This window comes from Mustela lutreola, chromosome 5 (assembly GCF_030435805.1).
Source record: "Mustela lutreola isolate mMusLut2 chromosome 5, mMusLut2.pri, whole genome shotgun sequence".
In the NCBI taxonomy this organism is placed as follows: Eukaryota; Metazoa; Chordata; class Mammalia; order Carnivora; family Mustelidae; genus Mustela; species Mustela lutreola.
The window spans coordinates 166,113,417-166,120,884 of NC_081294.1; positions in this window are offsets into that span (position 1 = coordinate 166,113,417).

Consider the following 7,468-nt stretch of genomic DNA (forward strand, 5'->3'; position numbering starts at 1 on the left):
TCACTTATGGTTTGTCTCCCTCCCAATCCCATCTTGTTTCATTTATTCTTCTTCTACCCACTTAAGCCTCCATGTTGCATCACCACTTCCTCATATCAGGGAGATCATATGAGAGTTGTCTTTCTCTGCTTGACTTATTTCGCTAAGCATGATACGCTCTAGTTCCATCCATGTTGTTGCAAATGGCAAGATTTCATTTCTTTTGATGGCTGCATAGTATTCCATTATGTATATATACCACATCTTCTTGATCCATTCATCTGTTGATGGACATCTAGGTTCTTTCCATAGTTTGGCTATTGTGGACATTGCTACTATAAACATTCGGGTGCATGTGTCCCTTTGGATCACTACATTTGTATCTTTAGGGTAAATACCCAATAGTGCAATTGCTGGGTCATAGGGCAGTTCTATTTTCAACATTTTGAGGAACCTCCATGCTGTTTTCCAGAGTGGCTGCACCAGCTTGCATTCCCACCAACAGTGTAGGAGGGTTCCCCTTTCTCCGCATCCTCGCCAGCATCTGTCATTTCCTGACTTGTTGATTTTAGCCATTCTGACTGGTGTGAGGTGATATCTCATTGTGGTTTTGATTTGTATTTCCCTGATGCCGAGTGATATGGAGCACTTTTTCATGTGTCTGTTCGCCATCTGGATGTCTTCTTTGCAGAAATGTCTGTTCATGTCTTCTGCCCATTTCTTGATTGGATTATTTGTTCTTTGGGTGTTGAGTTTGCTAAGTTCTTTATAGATTCTGGACACTAGTCCTTTATCTGATATGTCGTTTGCAAATATCTTCTCCCATTCTGTCAGTTGTCTTTTGATTTTGTTAACTGTTTCCTTTGCTGTGCAAAAGCTTCTGACTTTTTATTTATTGTTTTATCCATATGATTGATAATCCCTTTTCTTCTAGATTAACAGGTTCAGAAACATTTCTTTTTACTTTCAATTCTCCTATGACAATATTCATTTACTTTCTAAATCTTCATTAAACTGGACTAATTTCTAAGGTTTATGAAATCCATTCAACTGATTCCAATATAACTGATTATGACCCCAGATCCATCTAGGACTACAACTCTGTCCTTTATCTTTAGGGACATTTTTTATTTTAGAGTAGAAATTTCTCAGAATTCTGATTCAGCTCATTCTTTTACTTGGCCATTTATCAGTGGCAAGACCTCAAACAAATAAACCCTTTGTCTTTAGATCTGAGCAACTTAATATGGTTCCTATAAGGGAAATAATAATAAGGACCTTTCAATGCTCTGGCAAATACTTAAGATCATGATTGATATGACTGTTCTTAATTAGACTTATCTACTTAAATACAAGATAAAGATGATGATGGTGAATGGATAATAATATTTGACTTATTTTTTTAATTAATTTGTTTATTTTCAGAAAAGCAGTATTCATTATTTTTTCACCACACCCAGTGCTCCATGCAATCCGTACCCTCTATAATACCCACCACCTGGTACCCCAACCTCCCACCCCACGCCACTTCAAACCCCTCAGATTGTTTTTCAGAGTCCATAGTCTCTCGTGATTCACCTCCCCTTCCAATTTACCCCAACTCCCTTCTCCTCTCTAACTCCCCATGTCCTCCATGCTATTTATTATGCTCCACAAATAAGTGAAGCCATATGATAATTGACTCTCTCTGCTTGACTTATTTCACTCAGCATAATCTCTTCCAGTCCCGTCCATGTTGCTACAAAAGTTGGATATTCATCCTTTCTGATGGAGGCATAATACTCCATAGTGTATATGGACCACATCTTCCCTATCCATTCGTCCGTTGAAGGGCATCTTGGTTCTTTCCATAGTTTGGCGACCGTGGCCATTGCTGCTATAAACATTGGGGTACAGATGGCCCTTCTTTTCACGACATCTGTATCTTTGGGATAAATACCCAGGAGTGCAATTGCAGGGTCATAGGGAAGTTCTATTTTTAATTTCTTGAGGAATCTTCACACTGTTTTCCAAAGAGGCTGCACCAACTTGCATTCCCACCAACAGTGGAAGAGGGTTCCCCTTTCTCCACATCCTCTCCAACACATGTTGTTTCCTGTTTGACTTATTTTAAAGTGTACTCTTCTTCCTAAAAAAAAAAAAAAAATTAAGTCATTGAGGGCTAACTTTGCTGCTATGTTTCTATACATCTCTGTCTAATAATTGCCAGACAGGGGGTAAAATACTTCAATGCTAAATCTTTAAGTACCATACAATTGTTAATTAATGGGAAATTTTAGTTAACATGACTTTGATAATAATCTGCCAACATTTTAATCCACCACTTTAACTCCACCTTGAACTTTAACATATTTTTCTCTTCCTAAATGATCTCTTTGACTAAAATCTTTCATTTACTTTCCAATAACATCATTAACATAGTTTTCTTCCTAGAGTTTTCAAACATTTTTCTTTGTCTTGACAGTCCTTTTACATTTGGAGGGCTATCCTAAAGTATAATAATTTTAATGGACCAATCTCATAAACTCTATTTCCAGATGGCTCTACATACTTTATTGATGAGTCCTTGTATTAAACAGATTTCTGTGCATTCATGTGTGATGCATTTTGTTTGATCATAAGCAAGCAAGTCCTCTCTTCATCTCTCTTCTCCAGATGGAGGTAATACTAATGTGTTATTTATGCCTCCTGTTGATATTTTATAGACCACACATACCTGAGGCCTCTTCCATGCATGGTCTAAGTGGAGAAGAGGCTCATGCCCTGGGTTTCCATTCACACTTCCCCATCCTCAGGGATTAACCAGGAGCTGGCAATTTATCAAGCATAACACCTACCCATATCGCTGTAATGCGAGGGGTCCATGAGAGGAGGCCATACAGAGAACATACCCTCAGAGAAGTAGGGACCCTTGTCTATGGGCTTCAAGAGGGACATAGTCGCTGCTCTGAAAGCATGTTTCCCCAGGAGGTCCCACCCATCCACTGGAGCTCAACACACAGAAGGACTCCATGGCACACTCTCAGACCTTCCATCATGTCCAAGGCATGAACAGAGAATGATAGTTCCTAGACAAAGTTAACATAGGGCACCTGGGTGGCTCAGTGGGTCAAGCCTCTGCCTTCAGCTTAGGTCATAATCTCAGGGTCCTGGAGTGGAGCCCCACATGGAGCTCTCTGCTCAGCAGGGAGCCTGCTTCCTCCTCTCTGTCTGCCTGCCTCTCTGCCTACTTGTGATCTCTCTCTCTCTCTGTCAAATGACAGAGATATATTAAAAAAAAAAAAAATTACACAGTCTGAACCACCTCGGGATCTACTCAGAGCCCACTCTCCCCATCCTTTTTACTAGGCCCAATGGAGGATTTTTCACCCCAATATTACACTTAATGATTTCTAGATGCATTCTACTATATTGTTATCTTATTTAATGGGTTTGCTTTTGTTTGTTTGTTTTGCCTTTTCTTGGTAGAATGTGAGCACTCTGAAGGAAGGGATCTTTGTCTATTGATAACAATATTTTCTACATATCTCAAGCCCCTCAAATACTATTGGTTTGAATGTAGTTATCACTTAATGCATATTTGTTGAATAAATGCATTATTGACTTTCACAGGACAGAATTTAATGGTCTAAAAGTGTTTTTCAGAATGTAATATATTATTATTATTGTCATTATCATCACTATTATTTATAACTGCACAACCACTGAGCAATGACATTCTAAATGCATAGAATCAATTTTTGGGTATAGAGAAACTTGATTAGAAGGGTCAGTTGGAGCTAGTAGTTTCCAAAATGGCAGGGAGTAGGGGGACCCTGAACTTGCCCTGTCCTCTGAATACAACCTTCAACTATTTTGAACAACTAGGAAGAAGATCAGAGGAGTAGAGAAACAATGTGCACATTCAGAATGACTGAATTTGGCAGGAGGAAGGTTCAGAGCCATGAACTGGGGGACAGGAAGCTGTGGGTCTGGGAATGGAAGGAAGCTGGGTTCACGGAGCCAAGCCAGGAAGAGGGAGAACATGGGAAAGACTGCCCTGGTCTGTGACTCTGAGTACATCCTGGCGAGCAGATCCCTGGGTTGCTCAAGGAGAGATCTCTCCCCTTTCTGGGAGCTGAAGAGCATTGTTTGTCTTCTCTAGAGACCAGTAACAGCTGGGGAGGCATGGAGTGGAGCTCCATGGTGGGGTCAGAAGGGCATGCAGAGAGCCAGAAAACCTCTTACTTTTTGGTGTGAGCCAAAGCAGGCCTGAACCTCTGTGTGTGCTTGAGGAAGCTGATTTCTGGGACTAGCTAGGCACAGAGCAGAGAATGGAGTAGATCACCACTAGCCTGGACACTGCTTTGCTGTCTACCACACAGATTCAGGCCTCTGCAGCAGCTTTTCTGGGACACGGGGCAGGAGGGGACTGAGTCAGGGACACATGGCTGATACCCTGGCTGCAGGTTTTTGCTGAGTATTACAATGAACTCTGACCTCCGTGTGTGCACTGTGTGAAGACTTTTGGGGACTGGATTGTGCTGGGCAAGCCTGGAGCCTCCCCACTTGCAACAGCAGTGGGTAAACCCATATAACCAGGCTTTTTCAAACTTGGAGTTTTGGATCTTAGGCAATGGCCAGAGATAAATCAGCATGCACCAGAATTGTTTCCTGAAGACATGGTAGCTGTGGATAGAAGTATTGCTGTCTGGGCTGATTTATGTGTTTTTTTTTTCTTCTCCTCCCCCACCCCATTCTCTTTCCTTCCTCCTTTCTTCTCTGAACAAAACAACTAGAAGGAGAAATTCACAACCGAAGAAAGAACCAGAGGTAATACTCCCTGCCATAGATTTAATCAATTAGGATGTAAGACGTTGGAGCTGGAATTCAGAACAATCTTTGTGAAGATAACAGTCTGGGGCTGAAAAAGGAACAAAAGAAACGGGAGAATCCCTCAGTGCAGAAATAATAGAACTAAGATATAATCATGCAGAAGTTAACAATGTCATTACTGAGATGAAGTGAAAAATGGAGGCCCTGACCACTAGGTTGAATGAGGTAGATGAGACAATCAGTGACATAGAAGACTAAATCGTGGAAATCATGGAAAGAGGTCTGTTTACGGATTAACAGAAGCCTGGCAAGTCGAAGACCAAAGCGGGTAATGTCCCTAAGTGTTGGGGGATGGCTTTTTTCAGGTGAGTTATGGAAGTAAGGCCATGATTCCAAGGTGTTAAGAAGGCACAGAATAAGGGGAAGAGGTAGGAGAGTCATATGCAGGATGGGGTGGAAGCAGGGAGTCCAAGACCTGGGTTAGTGGGGAGAGAGCACTCAGCAAATTTAGGGTGGTGATCTCAAGTCTGCATGTTTCCAAGGGCAGAGACATTGGGAACACTGGGATTCCTTAAACCTGTCTGCCCCTCAAGCACGTGGGTTTCCTGGGTTATGCTGGGGTCCAACACTGCTCCTCTTACACAGGAAAGGTGGTCTGATACAGAGAGGGTACAGTCCACCAACCTGCATGTCACACCTCTTACTTTATATGGGATATCCTCCTCATCCCCTGATTCTGTAGCTGTATGAATGCAGAAGCACCCAAACCATCCCTCTAATCCCCTTGCTGATTGACTCAAATGGGGCAGATGATTCTCTGATATCACGAGGCTGATTGCCTGGACTCGATTTCAATTTATTCACTTTATCATTATTAAAAAAAAATAAACCAGCTACCTGAAGTCATACTGGCTTCTCCAAAAGCTTTTAAAAACATGCTCATAGGCACATAATCTAATAAAATTAGGGGCTTATGATGCCTGCTTAATGTTCCTCTAGTTTTAACATGATGTAGTACAGATCAGTATATGCTAACATCCTCCCTTCAGGTCCAAAAACAAATAAATGAATGGAACGAATGACTTCACTCAATTACCTCCTTAAATCAATAACAAAATATTTCTTAATCAATGCACCTGTGTCATTTTTTTACTATTTCTACTATTATTTATATTTCTTCCTATTTATTTACTATTATTATAATAAGTAATTATTTACTATTTCTACTACTTTTACTATTATTTATATTTCTTACTATTTACTTACTATTTATTATAATAAGTAATTATTTACTATTTACTACTATTTTTACTATTATTTACTAGATAATGCTGTCTTCTTATCATACATTACAGTTTTAGTAAAAAAAAAAAGTCAAAATACTTTTGCTATATTTTCCATAGATTAAGGAGGAAAGAAAAAAAAAAGGAAGAATAAGTAGGAATAGATAAAGCATGATCCTATTCCAGGTTGTGTGGGACTGATTATGCCTCATTTGTTTTTTAGACACACAAAATTGGGAGCAACTTTGGGAAATTTGGGGATTGGGGGGAAATTGGGGGGCAATATTGATGGTAGCAAAGGGCCCATCAGTGTTTATGTTTAAAGAACAACACACTGAGTCCCCAGATTTAGTTACACGAAGGAATAAATCCCTTTTATATCAAGGGACAAATTCTCCTGGTCCTCATTTGAGTCTAGACCCTACAGGGGATTGAATAGTTCAATGTCATGCATGCCTACAGAACAGCTCCGTGCATGTACTAATGACCCCTGTGGGCTTACAGGTTCCCCAGAGCACTGGGCTGTTGATTAATCAGGACCACCATTAAAACCCCTCCCGTCTCTCCTCAGAACAGCCATCTGCACTGCCCTCCTGGCTCTCTGCACAAACATTGTGGTCCATTGCATTTATAGGGGTACGGCAAGCCCAGGAGAGGTGCCTTCCTTTCCTCCCATGTCTGGAATTACCCCTGCCTAGAACAGCCGTGTGAATGCACAGTCAGGGAGAGGACACTGCACAATCCCCTGGGACCCTCCACCTAGATCTGCACCTTCTGCTTGACTTTTAGTGGCATCCAGTACATACAAGTAAAAATGGTGAGTATATCTCTGGATTTAGGGACTCCACTTATGAATCTGTACTTTTCTTTTGGTTTGTTAAAAAAAAAAAAAAAAAAAAAAAAAAAAGGAAAAGTTGTATGGAATGAACCAAAGGAACAGAAAAGTAGGAAATGAGGAGCATTGTTCTTGCTGTTGGAAAGCTTATGGGTTATGGCCAACAGATCAAGACAAAAGCTGCACACAAACCCAGACTTCACAACTCATGTTCTTTAACTACAATAGAAAAAAAAAAACATCTACCAAAGCAAAATCACTTTAAAGGATAACACGTGGTCACCTGAATGGCTCAGTCGGTTAAATGTCTGCCTTCGGCTCAGGTCATGATCCCAGATCCTGGAATCGAGCCCCGTATCAGGCTCCCTGCTTAGCAGAAAGCCTGCTTCTCCCTCTGCCCTTCATCCTGCTTGTGTTCCCTCTCTCACTAGCTCCCTCTCTCAAGTAAATAAAAAATCTTTAAAAAAAAAGGAAAGCAAGTAAAAGTGCTAACAAGGCAAAATATGAAGAAACAAACATGTGAGTTCCTTTTTTTTTTTTTAATGTTGGAATCAGT